A 19,540-nucleotide genomic window follows, 5' to 3' on the forward strand; every position below is an offset into this window, starting at 1 on the left:
CATGAGCAAGGTAATGAGTATATTTCCTATCAAGCATTGTTGCCTCCTCCTTTCTTTTTCCCTTACCATCCCTGCCCTCCCATCTCCACGACTACACTCCCCCCACCAAAGTTGTAAAGTTCATTTTTCAACATAGCATCTTGTACATTTCATTTTTGCAATGGGTCCACCTGTATCTCTATTTAAAAAATTTGTTTTTTCCCTTCCCCTCCCCAAATTATACCAACATCAAATACAGTCAAAACAGGGGTTATATCATGAGGGAGGAATATACAAAGCAACAAAAAAATCACCTTATAAATATGTTAGAAACAATATCAAGAAAGAAAAACCACCTGAGTCCTTATCTTGGGGTTCATTTTGCCTAATATCAACTTATCTCACCATTTCTGCTTGTCTCTGACATATACTAGTTATTGCAGATAAGGGAAACCATGGGACCTATGTTTCTTTGGGCCTGGCTTACTTCACTTAATATAATTTTTTCCAAGTCTTTCCATTTCCTAACAAATGGGGCGATGTCATTCTTTCTGATGGAGGCATAGAATTCCATTGTGTATACATGGATTCTCACTAACTTTTTGTCCAAGTTGACCTCAAACTGTGATCCTATCTCCAAATGTCCAATAGGTGGGATCACAGGCATGACTTTCATTCCGTCCCCTAAAGTTTTAAAATTCTATTGCAACTGAAGAGTGATGCACTTAAGTTCATAAATTATCTGAGCAAGTGCATTAATACATTAAAAGGCTTCCTTTTTAATCTATTGCTATTATAGCCTACCTATTTTACTCAGTAATGATGGTCAATAAGGCCAAAGCCCCTGTACACACTTTTGAAGGTGGTATTCTTTCCTGTCATCTGTCCTCCTCCTAGATTCTGATATGAATAAAAATGTTAAGAACTAAGGCTGCAGTACCTCTAGTGGCTGAGAGAGGGTTATTGAAAGGTAAGTCAGCTTGTTTTGTTCTTTGAATAAAATACCTGCAATTACTGATTGTCACATTTGTCTTGTGTTGTAAAAACTGAACTAATTGAAGGCCTTAGCCTTAGGGGACCAGCCCTACAGTGTAATGAATATTGAGTGCCCTCTTGAGTTTAACGTTTTAATTATTCATAATTACAATGATTTCTGTTTATTTGAAATCTTTGGAAATAATTTTAGCTTCATAAATTGAGAAGTGAAGTAGTTTGGCTTTGTTGTTTTGTTTTGTTTTGTTGTGTTTTGTGGTCAGCAGGCCTGTGAACATGCCAAGAAGTTCTCACAGACAATGGATCTTGTTTTCTGGCTAATAGTAGGCACGGTACACATGTGTCATGTCCTAAAGTAACTGGGTGGAAGTTTTTCTCTCTAATTTTTCTAAAGCTCTGGGAAATACTGAGGTTTTAAGGGGAAGAACTGACAAGGACTCAAGTCCTTTAGAATTACAGATAACTTATGGAAATATGTTACTCAATGAAAAGATGCAGTAGATTCAGTTGTTGGCTGTTGGCCAAACATATAATCATTTAGGCCATTTCCTTCTCTTGAAAAGTGTGTGTGTATGTGTGTGTTTACTGTGCACCATATATTTGCATTCAATAGATTTTAGCAAAAGATGGACTTTTCTGGGCCATTTTACCAGAATAATCTTATTTCTACTGTTCTTAAACATTTATTAGTGATCATTATCACTAATCTATTTAGAAGTCCTATATACTCTACAGATTAGCCTGAAGTAGTAATTAAACATTCCTTTTTTGAAAAAAGTTTACATCACTCTCTACTCCATTTTCCAATATCTTTCTTGTTTTCAATCTCTACAATAAAGCATGTTAGTTTTTATAATCAAACATACGCTTTACAGTTAGAGAATTACCCGAATCTCCTGGTCATCTGAAGTCAGAGGTAAGAATGTAAAAGGTCTGTAAAATGTCTGTAAAAGGTCAATCTGAAGATATGTAATGCTTAGCACTTGCAAAGAGAATATGTTTGTCCACTTGCACCTGACAACATCAAGGTCCAGACACAGAACAAAGTTTTGCTATAAGAACATTATTGGAAATGTGGAGCTCCCATCTGTGACTGAAGGGAATTAACCATGATGTACTCTAGAGCTAACCTTCCATATAAATTATACTTTTAATCAGAAAACTATTTAACAGAGGAAATAGAAATACCATGGGGAAAAAAGTTTTTATCACTTACAATATGTTTCTTTCCACAATTGTTTAGGGGCTGGAGGCATAGTTCAAGTGGTAGAGTGCCTGCTTAGCAAGCATGAGGCCCTGAATTCAAACCCCAGTACTGGAAAAAAATAATAATAATCAGATACTAAGAAAAAGAGTAGGGAACAAAAACTGACTTTAAAATCACTTTGCCTTAGGGACTCATAAACGAGGGAGAAAACAAAAGAAGAAAATGACCAGGTGAGAAGAGGCCATGGAATATCCACAAGCCAGATAATCGTCGTTGGAATAATTGAGAAGTGTCTGAATGTAGGTATGTGAATAAAAGACTTCTTCATGCGCTTTCAAATCATGTCCAACTTCCTGTCCTAGGCTGCCTGAGCTTCAGTTTCCACTCAGCCAATTGCTAGCTGAAAGTGTTTATAGGAAAAACTTGCAGTCTTAATTTTCTCCTGTGCACAATGAGGATAGTAGTAAAAATAAAAAAAAGTGTGTTTCAGACTTCCCATCTCAGTGACAGATAGGTGTGAGGAACAACTTAAAGGGAGGACAGATTTATTTTGACACATAGTTTCCAAGGTTTTAGCTCATGATCACATGCCTCAGGATTTCTGGTCTTATAATAAGGAGAATATCATGATAGAGTTACGTGATGGAGGAAATCTACTTACTTCATGGCAGCCAGGAATTAGAGAAAGTAACAAGAAGTGGCTAGAGATACCTTCCCCCTCTCACCCCCCAGAAAACACACACACAAAATACATGCTCTCAGAGACCTACGTTCCTCATCCAGGTTCCACCTCTTAACATCTAGTACCTCCTAACAATGGAGTCATAACAGATTTACCCATGGATTAAGTCAACACCTCCATAATCAAAGCCTCCAAGACTGAATACCCCAGCTGAGAATCAAGCCTTCACCACATGAGCCCTTGAGACACATTTCCTATGCAAACCATAACAGCTACTGTCTATAGCATGCTTGTGATAACTGAGATAATATATAAAAGGCCTAAAAATACATATTAAACACTCCAAAATTAGTACAAATAATATTCCATCTCAATTTGCTCAGCATTTCTTGGAAAATTGATGGCATAGTCGCTATTCTCAAACAGAATCACTGTGGCTCCCTGGAGGTGAGGTCACTGGCTAAAAACACTAAACCCTAAAGAGGGTAGCATCAAAGAACAAGAGCTTCTGACCCTCAGCCCCAGGCTGTCTCATTCTCAGCATTGCATCTCACATCGGTACCAAGTGACTAGTTTTACTCCTCTGTTCATATTTTAAATTATTATCTTTCCTGGACAACAGAAATGCCATTTAACAAAGCAATTTGTAAATACAATATATCTTTATCAGTGTTACCCATTTCAACATTTTCACTCATCCTTCCCCTACCCAACTGTTCCCTTGCTCTTCTTTATTTTGTAGGATATATACATTAGATTCTTGTTTGCATTTCCTACCTCTTCACCTCTTCATTCTTCTACCTTTTTCCTCTTCCCTCCACCCCACCTCTTTTGAGTACCTGTTTCCTGGTATTTTTATTTTGCTGAACTTTGATGTTAGAATTACACTATTTGAGATCTCTTGGACCTACCATATTTCCTCCATTCATATAAACAAAGCTAGGCTGAGATTTCACTATGTTTAGGTCTTTAAATAAACATTTTGGAGGTGAACTAGTTCTGTGTAATGGTAAATACCTTTTATCAATGGATTAATCAAAATGGGATAGAGTCATACTAACTACTGTTTTTTTCTCTGTTTGACTCAGAGGCAAAAAGTCACCTTAAGTGTTTTTGCTCTGAAGCACTACGAGAGGAGAGAGAAAATGTCAACAGCTATTTATGTCCTACATTATTTTAAAAATTAGGTAATACAAATAATGGAAATACCATAGAACACCACACCTTTTCACCTCTCCTTTCTTTGCTCACTGTGAGATGAGACCTCCATCCTTCCTTTCTTACTCCTGGTAGTGATATAGGCTGGATACAGAATCTTTAGCTATACAAATCACCTTTAGGATTTGATGGAATAAATCATTGAAGGGTAAACCATAAAATTTATATGAAGTAGTTTTAAAGTTGCTTTATTATCTCTGGAGTTATTTTGGAACTTGTACAAAGAGCTCTGTGCAATGTAGCAGACTGTGCTGTCTTGGAATCTCTGTATTGTCTAAGAAGTCATCCACAAGTTTTGTTCTTGCCGCTTGTGACATTCCTTGGTGGCTCCTGGTATGTCTGACGTACTTAGAACCAGGCTGGAGCATAATATATAATTGATAAACCTCCATTAAATTAAATTCCATACTGATGCATTAAGTATTCTGTGCCCAATCAATACACCATTGAATTCCAGAATCACTTCAGAGACCCTCATTGAACCTGCCAGAACAAGCTTCAGGTGAGCTATCACCCACTTTAGGACTAGAAAGCTTGAAATTTCTGAACAGTTAATCTTGCTGAAGGTTTCATATTATAGGTGCATAGTTTCATTTATTCCTCAAAAGAATCCTATGAAGTAACAACTGTCATTGTCACTTACTACACAAAAGTTAAAACTCAGAGAGTTCAACCTATTTGAAAATCACAGCCAGACACCTATGGCTCGTGTCTACAATCCTAGCTATTCGGGGAGCTTAGATCTGAAGATTGAGGTTCAGAGCTAGCTTGGACAGACAAATCCATGGAATTAACCACAAAATCCCAAAACTAGAGGAAAGCCTGAAGTGGTAGAGTGCTAGCCATGAACAAAACAACAACAACAACAAAATCTGAGCAAGAATGTGAAGGCCCAGCTGGGTGCCAGTGGCTCATACCTGTAATCCTAGCTACTCAGGAAATCTGAGGATTACTGTTCAAAGCTAGCCTAGGCAGGAAAGTTCATGAGACTCTTATCTCCAATAAAGCACCAGAAAATAGGAAGTGACACTGTGGCTCAAGTGGTAGAGTGCTTGCCTTGAGCTGAAAAGCTGAGGACAGTGCCCAGACCCAGAGTTCAAGCCTACAACCAATAATGATGATGAGGAGGAGGAGGAGGAAGAAGAGGAAGTAAGGCACCAATTTCAAGCCCCAGTATCAGAGGAATCAGAGGGGTGGGTTATTGGTGAGGAGCACAGCCACATCTAAAGATAGAGAAGGTGATATGATGGTCATGGAACAAAATGAGCCTAGATTGAGTCATGAGGCAAGTTCTCTGTCTTGACACTAACCTCATGGCATCTCAGGCACCTCATATCACCTGTACCTCAACTTTCTTCTCTCACATTACATTACTATGAGGAAGAAGGGGAAATGGCTTTGAAACAGGAGTAGAAGCTCTAAACATAAACCACCACTATAAGTCTGTTAACATAAATACTAGAGCACTTGATAAGTCACTGAATGAATAGCTTTAAATCCCTGAAAGGTAATAGCAAGGAGATGGGTGCAAGGTAAGGAAGCAAAGACTAAAGATACAAAAATACCATACCCGTGCAGGGGTTATAGGGACAGACGTATCTAAGGTGAATGGCCTGCTGCCAATGCTGACTAAATGCTGTTCAATTCCCACTTGTCAAGTGGAAATTCTCTTCTAATATAGCATTTCATCATTGAAAGTATAGCTATCTTTATGGCCAAAGTCACGAAGGACTGGACATTGAGTAGAACGTTGCATATAAAACCATGTAACTTGTTAGAATGGTTGTTTGGCTACTCATTTGGAATATTGAGAGGTTAAGTGTTCCATGTGTATCCTCCTGAGTCTTTGACCCACCCTAAAAGACTCAGTGAGATTTGGCCTGATGCTTCTTGCAAACTCTTCAGTGCTTTTTCCAAAAGATGAATGACACTTGCAGTTGTGGTTGATGTTTGGCTTTGACCTTGTCGATATTGGAGAGAATATTGAAGTAAATTATCAAGCACAGGCTTCAGTTATTATTATAGAAAAACAGCTCTGCCTTATAAAACAGTGAGGTGCTTCCTGTTTTTTAACACTTAATTGCTTTCCTACTGAGTGTAGATAAAAAGTCATTAATCTCAGCATATGACAGAATGCCTTTGTATGAAATTTTTAAGTTACTCATGTTTCTTCATTTTCTTTTGTTTATGTTCTTTTGTTTAAGTTTCAGGTACCAGCTATTAGATTTATTTTTTAACTACATTCTAGCCTAGATGAGAATGGATAGTATAGATAACATTTTAAGCTGTATTTTAGGAATCAGAGAAATTAAAAAGCCACTTCAAGTGTGTCTTCTATTAGACCCACCCTAGAGGAGGACTCCATGTCTGATATACTGCTGATATGGGCAGTTTATGATTAATTCTTCAATTTCATCTAGTAATGTTCAGATGTCAAATATTTCTAAAAGTATAAAAGTATGACAACAATGTATCTGAGCTTTGAATAGCAGTGTATCAGTATTAATTATTAAACTTCTTGGTGGTAGAATGGAATGCAAAGATAATAATCATACAGTCACCAAGGGCTGATCTGTAGCATATTTTGGGCTGTGTTCCCCAGTTGCAAAGGAATTTTTAAAGCTATAAGTTGCTATTCAAATACTATTTACAAGAATGCTTCTCCTAATATCAATTGTGTTCTCTGAAAGGCAGTGAAACATAACAGAGAAAAGCTTTCTTGCCTGTTGTACATAAAAAGGAGTTTTGAACAGCTATTCAACGAATAGCAGGGTAGTATCGATACAAGAAACCTCTCAAGACATATATAAATACCTATTGCTTATGGAGTACCAGGTCTGTGCTACATACTTTAAAGCAGATCATTCTTAGTATTCAGAACATTCCTGCAGACAGACTTGGTTGCCTTTTTATACAGCTGAGGAAATTCAAATGCAGATAGGTTAATAAACAGATTAGCAAGATAGAGGATGGGAGAACCACAATGCAAACCTAGGTCTGTTTTGACTCCAGTGCTTATTAGTGTCTCTGACACAATGAGTTAACAAGAAACACTCTCCAAACAAAAACAGTAATCATAGCTACTATTTATTAATGTGCCAAGTCCTGGGTAAGGTGCTCTAGGGCATGTACATCCACCAACCCTATAAACAACTCAAAAACATTCATTCATGTCAGGTTTTGTTCCAGATAAATTGGATATTAATACTAGATCTTATGAAAAATTTCAGGTTCAAAGACATTGTTAAGAGATGAATATACTAAGTAGCAGAACTGAGTTGCCAATTTAGGTCTTGTTGATTTACAAAATATGTGTTCTTTTTATTACAGAATGTGATAAGCAAAATATCTATCTGGGTTATAAAATAAAGATTCTGGACTATGTCTTACTTGCCTTCTTTCTAGTAAATCATTCATGGCATTATTTCAGTTTTATTTAGAAATAAATGAGCTTTATGGTAGTAAGGAACTTTCAGAAAGTTAGGATTTGTTCAATTAATATACATTGGCTTGTATGCTGCCCATGTTTGTATTTTATTGTTATAAATCCCATGGGCTCAGCTTGTTCATAGTCTAGAGTTTCACTGTGAATCAAATGATGAAAGGAAATGTTTTATACTTAGAAAAACGTCCTCACATCCCTAGATTGTGATTCTTAAATGCCACAAGTCACAAACAGAACTGCATGGCGTGTACCCTCATCTTAAAAGGAGCCTAGAGCAATACTTGGCATTCATTTGCTAAATAAATATCTATAGAGTGCCAATGATTTTTTTTAATCACTGCATGCTGGGAATGCTGACAGATAATGAGAACTCAAAAGCCCTTGCCCTCCAAGGGCTGTGCAAATTAATTAGGGAGAAAACACAGAGTAACCATTAAGCCACATATGCCAAAATTATGTAATATTACAATAATAAAATAAATTGCCAAATACAGAGCAAAAAGGTATTCTGGCTGCTGGTGCTGACTGTGAATTGAAATAGTCCAAAAGTCCTGGCAGAGGGAGACAACTCCCAAGTCAGAGAGGTGGCTGGGCACTGGCCAGACTGACTCTCAGTAGAGGTGCTAACGTTTCCTGCAGAGGAACTGGAGAAGACATGACCAGAAAAGGAGGTGAGGCCAGGCAGCCAAAGTCTGTGTTTCTAGCTAAGGACTCTGGCCTTTGGCCTCCAGGTGATGAGAGTCACTGAAAATTTTTGAGCAGGGACACAGCATCATTAAAATAGTGCTTTTAAAAAGATTAATTTGGCAGGACCAGGAAAGATGGATTGGTGGAATGAGAATAGAGCAAAGAAACTGCTGCAATAACTCAGGTAAAGGTGATGAGGCACTGGACAAAGTGGCAGTAGGAACAGAAGGCAAGAAATAAATGTAAGGGGGAACACAAAAAAAGATAGGTGCGGATGCATTGCCACACAGGAGAAGGGAAAACACAAAGTATGCTCATTTTAAATACTACTTGGGAACCTCTGCACTTTGCAATATATCTACAGTTCACGAAACTATATAAAATAGAATATTCATAGTCTGAGACACCATTGGATTCATAGGATAACATGCCATCACTCAGGATGTCAATTTTTTTAGCATAATCAACAGGAAATTCCTTCAAGAAAAAAATACTGTTAAAAATGGTCTGACTTGGGACAAAATTATATTAAGTGAAGTAAGCCACACCCAAAGAAACATAGGTCCCATGGTTTCCCTGATTTGCAATAACTAGTATATGCCTAGGATAGGCAGAAAAGGTTAAAAGCTATGTACACATGACCACATAAGATGATGTTAAGTGAAATGAACCCCAAGATGGGGACACAAGAGGTTTTATCTTTGTCGCTGTTGTTTTTAATGTACTATGTGATTTTTTTGTTTCTTTTGTATGTTCTTTACCCTGTGGTCTAACCCCTGTTGTCACTGTATTTGATGTCGGTGCCCTGCATCTTGTATATACATTTTTCTGATTTGGGGAGGGGAAGGGAAATAACAAAATGCTGAAATAAGGATACAGGTTGACCCATTGTAGCAATGAGATGTACAAGACACTATGTTGAAATGAACTTTACAACTTCAGAGTGTGGGGGAGGGGGGAGGAGGTGGGGAAGGAAGGGATGGTAGGGGAAAAACAAAGGAGGGGGTAACAATGCTCTATAGGGAATGTACTCATCACCTTACTCATGTAACTATAACCCCTCTGTACAGTATCATTACAATAAATATATATATATTATAATAAAATAGTCCAAGTCAATAAGTTTATGTTAGCATAATAGCCAGTAATAATAACTGAAGTTTTAGATGGAAACAGTTAGATGAGTAAAGAAAAATTCAGCTGAATTCACAAAGAATGCTTCATTTACCTCCACAATTCACAACTGCAGTTTCTTCACTTAGCTGTTAAATTTTCTACCAAATAGACTCTTCATGACTCTGAATTAAGTGTAGTGTAGATTGTTTTTACACATATATAGGATTCTCTAGTAATCGCCCAAAGACTGGTTAGATTATCTTTAGAGGTCTTTGGATCATAAATTATTTTACTTATACAGATGGGGAAAAAAGTCCAAGAGAGAGTGAGTTAAGGATTTTCCCAATGCAGTGTGAGAATTCAACAACCTATCACCTTGAGCTCAAAAGAAAAGTTAATAAGCTTAGAGAGCAAGTACAATTGTGCTCAATTTTTCACGCTTAATAAAAGTATACAGAGCAAGGTAGACAGAACCTTCCTCCCTAAACACACATGTGTGCACACATGCACACATATACGCACACAGACAAACACACACACACACACCTTCTGCATTACTCTATGATATATGTTATCAGTTATTTAAGAAAGCAAGCGCCATTTTACTATTACTTAGATGCTGGTTTTAATGCATCAAGTAAAACCCATTGTGGCATCTAATATTAATTCATTCCCCCACTTAACATTGTTAAAAATATTTATGATCCAGAATAGAGCAAAACATATTGTTATCCATTTCTCCCAACTTTGATATAAAAGCATTCTTCAGCTGTTTTCTAGGGAGCAGTCTTGTCCAAAGTTTGATGGTAATTTATGTTGTCAGTCCATTAAGTTGATTTTATGGCAGCCAACACAACTATTGTCCATTTATGAGAAACCTGAGGGCCACTCCAGGTCTCCTCCAAGGCCATTTGATACCTGCCCCTTCATCTGGCTGACCTTGAGGGGAGCTGAGTTTGGTAATTTATAGCAAACACCATCTAGGAAGGACCATTTGCAAGATTCACTGTCATTTAGTGCTAAATGATCATTGCTGAGTCCAGAGACAATCTGAGCTCCTGACAGAGCAATCCCATAAAAAATATTGCCTACCCACCCAGGTGTCCTTTCCAATTATCTGGAGTAGAAATTAATACTTTTAAAAGCTGCTAGTTTTTGAAGGGTTATTACAATTTATTCCAGCAGTTTCTTTTGCACATTATGATGAATTAGTTTATTACACCATTATTTTCCATGTCAGCTTTTTAGAAGATTGAACCATAATGTTGAAACATTCGTGTGAATGGCAAACATACTATTTTACAGCAGTGTAATATATTTCTTTGAGAAAAATGTGCTCAGTTTTTAATAACAGGTAATTTTATGTTTATGTTCCCTAATGCTGCTGTCAGGTATTATTTATTTCTGTTTGGAAAGAACCAGAGAACTTTCTTTTAAAATGTTAATGGTGGTTTAGACAGATTTTAGAGTCATAGGAAGAATATATTACTTAAAAGTAGAAAATATGGTATTGGAAGTGTTTTGCCTAAAAGCTAATAATTTCTAAGACTTTTCTTGACACCAATTTAAAATATAGCCACTTCCAGAGAGAATAATACTTCTGTTTCAATATTTTCTGGAAGTGCTATAGGGGAGAAGAGATTTTAAATTTTATTTTCTAAGGCTTAATGACTTTCAAGTTTTTTTTAAAGGAAAAGCCTTGATCTTAAATGTCTTTCCCCATAAATGTTGATTCCTAAGTCATTCATGAATATTCTAAATAACCTAAAGGTATTTTATAAAATAATTAAAACATTTTTTGTAATTGTGCATATTATTCTATACTGTAGATCTACCAAGATTAAATAATTCCCTATTTGACCAAATATATATGATACTTCCACATAGAAAAGATGAATTGGAAGCATTGTAAATACTATTGAAATGTACTTCATTCATCTATATGGTAAATATGTCTTGAATACCTGTTATGTGGTAGGCATTGCACGACTGTGTGGTGTTGAGACACAGATGTGACAGTTCTAAAAATTCATCCTTTGTTTCTGTTGAGATTTGTTTATCCCCACAGTTTAAAAAAAATAATACAGCTGTACCAAATTCTGGATCCCTCTAAACTGAATTAGTAAACCCATTCAGCAGCACCTCACAAGCTTATGCTTGCCACCTCCACCTGCCAAAGGAATGTTATTTTTTTGTTTTCTCATCAAAGACATTTGTTTCTTGAGCAAACACATTCAATATTGATGTATTTATTTTTGTTGATATGACCATACCAATGTTAGTTTTAACAGTACTTAGATACAGAATATCCCACAGATTTTTCTTATTATGCCAGAACATTTTTAATAATATACTAGGCTAATAACTTAAAATGCAAAACTTCTTTTTTAGGAAAGAGTTGTAAATTAAATTTTTATTGAAACCAAATATCCACTCAAAACATGAAAACACCAAAAGTATGTAGCTCACTAGATTTTCACTGAGTGAGCACCTCTAATTGGCACCTGAATCAAGAAGTAGAAATTACTAGCATTCTAACAACCATGAATATCCTCTCCAGTTGTCAGCCCAGCCCTGGCCACCAGGGTCCCAGTGTATGATATCATAGATTAGATTAGGCTTTGAACTTGGTATTAATAACATCAGGACTCTTTCTTCTCAGTTTGTTTTTGAGATTCAACCACATAATTGTACGTTTTCTTATCAAAGCACAGTATAATTCATTAATTATACACATTACACTTTTTTACCCAGCCCAATGCTAATGATTACTAATTTGATTCCAGCCAGTGTGAAGCTACAACACAAAAACAAAACAAAAACGTGAATCTCTAAGCAATGACAGATATGTCTTTTGGTGGAAATGAAGCATTCCTGTTATATGAGTGGCATGGTGGGGTCAGTGTAGATACAGATTCAGCTTATATAAAAGCAGATTGATTTGGGGAGCCCTGATAATCTTTTACAGTTATTAGTTATTTTCCTTTGAACTTCTAGCTGAAAAATAATGGGTAAAGATTAAGTGAAGAATTTCTAAGCTTTTCTAAGATCTAGAATTCTGTAATTCAGTACTTGTTTACAGTGGAGAACAGGAGCACAGATTTCAACAAAAGCCAGATAAGGAGAATCTGCTCTTTGGTTTTCCATTCTATTTCTCAATTTGCGTTTGCATCTGGATTTGACTGTTAATGAACCTGAGCATTCGCTTTTTATATGAAATAGTAAAATTATATTATCTGATGCAAAAGAGCTAGCAAGATTTTCATGTTGCCAACCCATAACATTTCCCATCATAGAGAACATTTTTTATTAGTGTAGTAGAAATAACTGGCCAAATGTAAAATGGACCCTCTCTTCAATAATCACAGTTAATTCTTTTTACTGGAGTTGAATGGGGATTGTGCGTATATACTTTTATTGAATATGGTTATGGGCTCTGGGCATTATATAGAATCTTGGCTCTGCCAAATGACTTTTTCAAAGTTGTTCATCTCTGTTGGCTTCATTGTCTTCATCTGTTATGTAAAGAATATTAGTAGTCCCTGCTTCACATATCACAGTGAGAATAGAATGACCTACCACATACCAATTGATTTACATGGTAATAATAATAATAAAGTCTTCAAGTGATAAATATTCCACAATGGATGGCATCATTTTCATTTTTAAGATGAGTATTCTTCCAATTTCTGCCTCAAGAGAGTAGAGTTATTGCTGCTCGTAATGTATGGGTAGATGTGCATTCTTTAAAGTCAATTAAAATTTGACAACCAAATTTTATTTGTCCTTTTACTGAATTTTCCACAAACATTTATTGAGACCTATGATACTATGTGTTAGGTTTTTAAAGAAGAGGTTGCTGAGTAAGAATCATACCACACATGTGGTATTCAGGTAAGGGGTAGTTTTATTCAGTAGGCCTGCCGGGACCAGACCAAGTTGGCACTCCACGTGGCTGTCAAAGAAGGTGTCTGGCCTTGGGTTAGATCTTACCTAGGGTAGGGGTTGGGGGGAAAGGTGTGGCCAGGTAAAGGGAGGTGGGACCAGGTGGGAGAAAGGTGTGGCCACATCAGATTCAGATGTGACCTCAGTGGATGGGAATGTGACCTCTTCCAGGTGTTCCAGTTGCCTAGGTAACACAGGTACTGGGTGGGGTCTGCTTGCCATCCAGGACTAGACCTTATACTATGCACTATATACAGCACAGATATTTCACCCGAGATAATTCAGACTCTTCCCCTGAGCACAAGAAGTTAAAGCCTACAGGTCTACAGGAAGTTACAGTGCTGTGGGACCAGGTATAAAGGGAAGGTTGAGGCACTGTGGGTTTTGCACAAGCAGACTTCCTGGAAGTAATAACAGATGGATTTACAAATGCATAGGAGTTAGTCAGGTCAGGGAGGGGTCAGGAATGTATAGCTACAAGACCTCAATGAGCAGAAGAAGCTATATGAGAAGATAAAAAAGAAAACCAGAAACTTAGAAGAAAAAAAGAAACTATATCAAGAATGAAGAGATACAACCAACCTATCATATGAGTATGGATAGAAATGCCACCGTATAACAAAGCATACAATTATGCATTGCTAATGATAGTTAAAAGTACCTATTAAAATAATTAAGTAAGTTTTAAAAGAAAAAGAGAAAGTGCTAAAAAGGGGAAGTAACAACCAATCCATTAAGGTTTTATAGACTGAATTTTGGACTTTATTGTCAAAGTAGGTAGAAATCATGGAATGATTTTATTTTCTAATTGTATTTTACTGAAGTTGACAGGTAAATATATATTGCCAGTATATAATGTGATATTTTGATGCATGTTTTACATTATGGGATAGTTCAATGGAGCTCCCTTTACAACTTTTAAATCTTTATTGTTGTCATCGCCATGCTGTGCACTAGATCTCCCAAACTTAATCCCTGTATCTCCCCATCCTCACACTTTTACCCCCAGAACCCTCCAGGTTCTCTGTGAACTCAGTAAATATTTTTTTTAATTTGAGAATGTTGATCACATTGTAAGTTGGAGAGCCATTGCTGATTCAAGGTGAAGGATGGTATAGACACAAAACAAAGGAGGCAGGAAAAGCAAGGGCAGTTAATCATAGAAGACAAGAGTGGTCTGAAAGCAGGTTTCAACAATGGGAACAGAGAGAAAAGGGTGAAGAGAAAGTGTCACACTTGGAGATCTAGAATGGAACCTACAAATCCTTAACTAGAAAAGGAGATGGATAATCATTGTAGTCACTAAAGGAAAGGTTGCAGAAGGAAAGGAAACCAGAAGTAAAGGGCAATGCATTCCATGGGGGAAAGTAAAGATTAAAGTACATGTACTTGCTGGATGACTAGCTTAGATTCCAAGAGAGAAATCTAAGAGGAAAAGGTAAATAATACAGTAATTACAGCAATCATGGCAATAACACAAGTTGCTATACAGAGCTTAGAGAATATCCAGAACAGAGGTAAGGCTTTAAGATATAGGTAGGAGACAAGGAACCTCAAAGGACATTGGGAACTGAGAAGAAAAATGTTAAAGGAAAATGTAAAGAGTGTGTTTATCATGATGAGCAATGGAGGAAAGGAATGGACACTCATTAATATCAGATGCTGTTAAGAAGTGAACTACATTTCATATTGAAAGTATGTCTACCAGTTTGGGCAAGAAGGAGATGAAGGAAACTGCTAAGAAGTTGATTTTCAGTAATAACTAGAACACAGAGGTGATGGAGTTACAGTAGATGTCATTGTTCAGCAGTACAGTGTATACCGATGATAAGATCGTTGCCCCCATCTGTTAAAATGCATAATTTTAAACTTGTCACACTGTAATATTTGTACTACTTTGGATCATAATAGATGTTGCACCACTCTTTGGTCATTTCATAAAATATCTACCTTTGGCAAGAAAATATTCTTTAAACCTCTGTGAATTCAAAGTTGGCCTTATCCTGTAATGGTGACTTTATTTCCAGTGAGAAAGCAGAGCTTCCCATCCTCCCGAATGGGGAGAAGTTTCAGCATGAGAAGGATGCTGTCCTCTAAAACCTCCTACATGGAACTCTCCACAGCTTCAAAGGCTTAAGAATTTTAGCCACCTGACATTGTATATTGTGATTTAAAAAAAAAATTAAGTGTGCCCTTTCATTGTTTCCAAAGTATAGGAAACTTGGTTATCTACAATGTTTTCTCTCCTGAGACAAACTATAAACTAAAGTAAATGATGCAGCTATTAGATAATGAATAAAGATAAGCCTTAAATATAATGGAAGGATAGGAGTATAATCTTTCTTACTAAATGCTATCAACTTTATCTGCAACACTGAATTGGTTTGTTTGTTTTGTTTAATTGCTTTTTACAAAAGGTTGTAGTCTGCTTTTCAACATGGCAAGATATGGCAGCTTTCTTTTCACTCGGTTCATTATAAATTTACTTAAACTTATATGTTCAAATTAAGTACAGATTAACCCAGAAATCCAAATGTTCTTCTGTGCCACCACAGATATTCAGAGATTACATTTAAATTGTGAAAAATAAATTAAGAGTTTTTCTTGCTGTATAAAGTGCAAAACCTGCAGTGTTGATGGTTTAACTTGTAAAGAAATGAAATCAATGCTTTATTTTTTTTAAAAAGACTATGAATTCTGTGCCCTAATCTAATTGTTAAAACTTGTTTTTATGTGAACTTTGGTTGAGAGTTCTAAAGAACCAGGAATGGGGTGAGGAAGGAGAGTGTTCTTGCAGATTAAGATTGAGGAAACGAGGATGTGGAAGTTTAACATAGAGCAATTCCAAGTGGAAGAAAAGTTCTTGTCCTTGCATATACATACATGCAGAGTCAAACTCAGAGAACAGACTCTGTGCAGAGAAAGTCAGTGATTCATTATTGTGAGTTAAGAGGGGACATGCTATAAATCACAAGCGGGAGAAGTACAGCTCTGTTTTCCCTGCTCTGTTCCACTGTTGAAAATTAATTTTCCTCAGGATTTTTTTTCCTGGTGGCTATTATTTACTATCATCCACCAGAGTAGCTCATTCATTTCTAGAGGCAGCTCCAGGGAGGACAACCATGGTAAAAGCATAGCAAATTAGCTGAAGACATTATAGGAACCCTGGGTGAAAGCTCGGTTCCCATTTCAATCTATAATGTAGGGTCTGCTGATCATCTCAGTTCACACCCAATCCAAGCCCAGTTTAGAATATGACATTTGTGTTTAGATCAGATTTACAAAGGATTGTGTTGGGGGGAATTTTCCTTTTCAAAACATATAAAGTCACCTAGGAATGTGATATAACAGGCCCTTTCCTGGATGCTACAGAACACAGTGATTTTGTTGCCTTAAATTAGAGGGGAACAATTGGTGTAATTGGTGGCAGAACTTCACACATCTCACCTTGCCCGGTTTCCCATCTTCCACATGATTGCCAGCTCGTGCCAGATCTCCAGCTCAAACACATTTCAGACTATGCCAGGAGGTGGCCTGAGGTTGGATATGAGGCTGAGGACATATAGGCACACCCTGTTTTCATTTAATTTCTATCAGAGCCACTAGGTCAATGCTATAATGGCATCCATTTGATAAACAAGGAAGCCCGAATCTGAAAACTTCGATGATTATCCTGTGTATACATTTACTAAGTAGCAAGACCTGGGTTCAGACCCCAATTTTTTCCATGATGGCTTAGTGGAACTGCAAAGTAGAGTGTTTGTTTGTTTTTACTTTGTTTTGTCTGGGTCATAACTAGAGTTCACTGGTTTGATTAAGAAAAGATTAATGTTTTCATATTCTCTAACTGTATCACCAGCTTTGTTTTACTAGCCTATTTTCTCCTTTCTCTTTCAAATTTATTTATGTCTTATTATTTATATCTGTGCAAGCCACTTAAAATTTGGGGAGGGGGTAAAGAAAGATATACTTCATTAAGCCATAAGATTAAAGTAGTCATTATCAAAATTTATTATCATAATAAAACATGATATATAATAAACACAGCCATGTTAAACATAACAAGATACTATGCTACAAAATAATTAGCATAAGTTTGTTCCTCAGGGGGGAAAATAAAGCAGTAAAATGAATAGAAAGTGCCCAGGGGACTGGAGGCAAGGACTCATATTCTTTATGGCTGTAATGGGAGACTTTGGTGAAATGACATGGGGCAGGGGTCACAGGAAGCAAGCCCTGTCTACATCTGGGTAAGAGGGAATGGGTGCCCAGCAAATGCCTGACTGAGGAAATCGCCACACGCTTCTGTACTCCTGGCTTCCCCATGTGAGGAAGCCAGATGGAGCTGGTGAAGGCAAGAGAGAAAGGCCAGAAACTAAATCAGATGCAATGGCACAGAATGGTTTGAACTGGAAGGCTTTGTGAGCCAGTCAAGGATTGCATCAAATATAGTAAGCAAGTCACATTCACAATTAACATTGCTTTAATACATCCAATCCAATTTACTAGCTTGTTCCTCTTTGGAGTTCTCTTTGTTACAAATAATGCCAACTAGATGAGAAAGATAAGAAAATGCTGCGCTTCCACTCTCCCCTCTCCTCTCTCCTACTTTCTGGGGGTGGGAGTAACAATTATTTACAGATTTTTATCAACACACAGCCAAAGGTCAAAGCTGGCCAAGATATGAATTATTCCAGACATAGCCTTATAGTAATAATCAGATATATCCATCTCCTTCCATCTACGGATAGGCTACAGTCCAAATTCCTACAGCATCTGGATTTGCCTGTGCTTGTGTGGCTCCACCTGACCCCCAAACTTAAACTGCCTGCGACCATCCTTGCTCCCCACTGTACTTTCTCCTCACCCTGTTTACCAATTAGCTGCTCCTTGCTTATTGTTCTCTACTTGAAAGGACCTCAACACCAAAGATGTAAATGCAAACTAATCCTAACCTTTTTGGTAATTTCCTCATCTGCAAAATGAACTTGCCCAGAATGAAAGATTACCACAAGTCCTGAGGCAGTAACTCAAGAAAGTGATTGTGGGTGATACTACATGAGTCCTGAATCTGTTAGAAGTACAGGGGAATAAAAAAAAAAGAGGAAGTAGGGGTGGCTTAAGGAACTTTGAAGCACAGAAGAAACAAGTGTAAATTACTTATACTTGAAATTAGTCCCCTTGTTTAAATATACTGCCCCTTCTATTATACCTGTCTGAACACGGGAAAGTTAATCTAATTGAGAAGAAAGAGAACATGATATATCAGTACAAAAACTGGATCTTTCTACAAATATGGTGTCATGAGGGCCTGCCTCATTGGGAGAATATGAATATGAGAGTTAAGTCAATGTTTCCATGGAGAGGGGAAAGAATTTTTCAATAGTAGTTAGAAAAAAAGAATATGTCAATAGAAACACAGAAAAGAGCCTGGCGCTGGTGGCTCATGCCTGTAATTCTAGCTATTCAGGAAGCTGAGGATTACAGTTTGAAGCCAACAAAGCAAGAGAGTCTGTGAGACTCTAATCACCAACTAACCACCCAAAAAAAGCCCAAAGTGGAACCTTGAACAACAACAACAAAAAAGCTCAGCACCCAAGTACTCATGTAGTACCAGTAACCTGAGTTCAAGCCCCAGGATCAACACCAAAAAAAGACAGTGTAGAAAAGAAGTAACATTTGGGGCATTTGGAAGTTTAATGCAGTTCCAATAGAATATGTCACTATTTGAACTTTCTTATTTATTTAGCTATACTAAAGCAGAACAGATCAGGGGCCAGAACGTGATTGTTCCATACCAACATGGAAAATATCTGAAAACATCTAAACCAGATGACAGACTCCGTATCTGAATGGCAGTAGTGAGCACAATATCACTACCAAAGGCCTACAGGCAATAAAGAGCTATTTTAGTGAATGAGCTAACTATAATAACTGGGTATTTAAATAGATGAGCAGCTCTCCAGCCATGGGTCAGAGAAGAAAAATACAATTCCATCTAGAGTCAAGAGGAACAGAATGACTAGGACTAATTTAAGGCAAACTAACATGATCTAGAAAGCATGGATGTGATTAGGTAGGTCCCTAACAGATTCATTTAACAAAATTAGAAACAACAAATCATGACAAGACAGGTTTGGTCTCTTACTCAAGGAAGAAGCTGAAACCCTTAGTAGCAAAAGATATAGGATGCTAAATTCCTACATCCTACATCCTAGCTGAAACAAGTTGTCATGTCCAAAACGAGCTTTACAACGTCGGTGCGGGG

The 19,540-nt window shown here is 37.0% G+C and overlaps 1 protein-coding gene across 1 annotated transcript in view; it reads left to right on the plus strand.

Moving 5' to 3' along the window:
- Positions 1 to 2,407: 2,407 nt before the first annotated feature.
- Hs3st5 (heparan sulfate (glucosamine) 3-O-sulfotransferase 5) overlaps positions 2,408 to 19,540 on the plus strand; it is a 103,902-nt gene continuing 86,769 nt past the window's right edge. The window contains exon 1 of the mRNA XM_013032810.1: positions 2,408 to 2,482. The gene's annotated coding sequence lies outside the window, so the exon portion shown is untranslated. The remainder of the gene's footprint in view (positions 2,483 to 19,540) is intronic.

Source organism: Dipodomys ordii, unplaced genomic scaffold (genome assembly GCF_000151885.1).
Source record: "Dipodomys ordii isolate 6190 unplaced genomic scaffold, Dord_2.0 Scaffold157, whole genome shotgun sequence".
Classification (NCBI taxonomy): domain Eukaryota; kingdom Metazoa; phylum Chordata; class Mammalia; order Rodentia; family Heteromyidae; genus Dipodomys; species Dipodomys ordii.